This window comes from Lontra canadensis, unplaced genomic scaffold (genome assembly GCF_010015895.1).
Source record: "Lontra canadensis isolate GAN:19392208 unplaced genomic scaffold, GSC_riverotter_1.0 scaffold110, whole genome shotgun sequence".
Taxonomy (NCBI): domain Eukaryota; kingdom Metazoa; phylum Chordata; class Mammalia; order Carnivora; family Mustelidae; genus Lontra; species Lontra canadensis.
Genome location: NW_022631104.1, coordinates 3,976,654 through 3,979,034, shown reverse-complemented (window position 1 = coordinate 3,979,034; position 2,381 = coordinate 3,976,654). Strand labels below are relative to the sequence as shown.

Here is a 2,381-nt window from a genome sequence, read left to right as displayed (position 1 = left end):
CCAACCTACCTACCTACCCAGATCTAGCCATTGTTAACATTTTTTGAGTCAATCTGTCTGGTTCGGTCTTTTTAAATACTTACATCTGAATAATAATGGAAATCATATTATACATAAAATTTTGTAAACCACCTTGTTTACCTGAAAGTATATCATCAACATTTTCCCAATGATTAGCCCATCTCTAACCTGGAGCCATTTCCTAGAAGTGTAACTGCTAGGACACAAACATTTTTTTTTTTTTTTTGGACACAAACATTTTAAAGACATTTGTTACATCACACGATTTTATAGAAAAGTTTCACCAGTTTTCACTCCCAGCAGTAAACGTCTGAAAATTCTGGTCATCCTCTGCCTAAAAGGCATCCTCTGCCTAAAAGGCTAAGGCCTTTTCCAAGGTTATTTTTTTTCAAGTTTTTATTTACACTTGATCTTAGCCAAAAGGCCAAGAAGTGATCTATTTTTTTAGGTTTTTACTTAAATTCCAATTAGTTAACACATTTGTTATTTGTCTTGGGTAGACAATATAATGATTCAGCACTTTCATACAACCAAGTTCATTCGATTGCTTTCTATCTTCGCCAGTCGTGTTTCAAACATTTTTTGTGATTTTTGGCCAATTACATTTATTTTATGTACGTTTTGTTGGTGCACGTACCTATTTTATTATTTGTCTGTTATTTATAAAACTGTACTTCATATATTAAATGTTGTCAGTCTACATACGTAGAGAGACAGAGGTAGGGCTTTATAGCCGTCTCCCCAAGTTCTTTTAGCTTCTGATGTACAGAAAGTTTAAAATCTGCAGACCATCTAATGTTTCTTTTTCCTCCGACTGATCTTCCTTTGCTTTTCCTGTTAGATTTCCCTAAGTGCTCATTACTGTTTTTTTCTTCTAGTTCTTCTATTATGTCAGTGTTTGGAAACAGTTATTTTGATACATGCTATCCATCCTACCTCACCATGTTCTTGAAGATGAATTAGAGAAAAATCATATTAGAACAGTAGTTAACCATTACTTGCCCAAGTATCTTCTTACCACTCATTTAAAACTCCTCTCAGTTTGAGGTGATTGACTGACAAACGGCCTACTAAGGGTTAGAAGAGTCTTGAACAAGAAAAGAAATGACAAGAATAACATGGAATCAGTCAGGGTTACTGCAATATTTAATCAGTAGGTACTGCACTGGAAAGGAAAATTTTGTATATCCCATCCCTCTGCCAAGGCAGCTCACCTTCCTCCTACGGGGCATCACAAGAAGATAGACCCAGCTTAGCCTTGGGCATCCTTCAGAGATGAGTGATGGGTGAGGGCAGCTGGGGGACTGAGGGCTATTACTGTGGTCGGTCTTCTGATTCTGGAAAGAGAAAGGATGCAACACTAATAGTGCTTCCAAGTCTGACTCGGTTGAAGGAAAGGACATACCCTGCTTGCTTATTTACTCAGTGTCCCCTCCTGGCACCCTTATCTCTGAAGTCCCCTGGCAAGTCAAAGACCACAGAATCTCCCAAATGACCATATGGTGGAGGGGCTCAAGCTCAGCCCCCAAATCAATCCTTTCAAACTCAACTTCCCACGGTTAGAATTTTACGTCCTACTGCTTGTTGGACAGTTGCTCTGTACCACAAATACAGTTCAGAGACTGTTCTGGGGCAAGGTATTTGTATCTTACACTGATAAATGACCCCACACTTCGGGGAAGATTTTCACACACGTTCATGGAAAGGCTCCTTGGACTAAATCTCCAAAACCCTACAGTTGGGGCTGTTGAGTTATCACTATAGGGGACTACAGGGGATCACTCAATTCTTGTTCCCTAGTCCCAGTTATGGCCCTAACCAGCTCCCTGACTTAGGTCCCATCACCCTCTAGGTCTTTGTATCCTCAGCCTGGCCCAGGATCCTGCCCCGTGCATCCTACGTCCACCTTGCCAACACCCGCCACCACTGCTGCTTGCTTTGAAGAGGATCACGCCTGCTGAGAGCATAGGAAGGCAAACCCACACCGCCCCTGCAACAGCTGCGTCCAGAGCAGGCAGAGGAAGATCTAGAGAATAAGCAGCCCATGTCACGGGCACCCCGTTCCTCAGTCCCATGCAAAATGAGGAGCTGGTTAGGTCTGCATTTTCTTCTTTCTGACTATATTCACCTGTTGTGGAGACAGGCTCAGGTTGTTCAACAGGTGTCTAGGGGAGAGCCTATTTTCCCAAGGAATGAGGACACAGAGAGACAGGGGGGGAAATAATCGTTCTGTTGTAGAGAGGGGATGTATTTGACTTTTATTATATTTGTAAAAACTCCTATTTGGAAATCACGATAAACAAAAGAGATGGATTAACAGGTAGGTGACAGGTAATCCTCCAATCACGTGAAACTTAAGT

The 2,381-nt window shown here is 41.5% G+C and overlaps 1 pseudogene; it reads right to left on the bottom strand.

The window, feature by feature from the left end:
- Positions 1–295: 295 nt before the first annotated feature.
- On the bottom strand, positions 296–457 carry LOC116856618 (annotated as a pseudogene).
- Between the last annotated feature and the right edge of the window lie 1,924 nt (positions 458–2,381).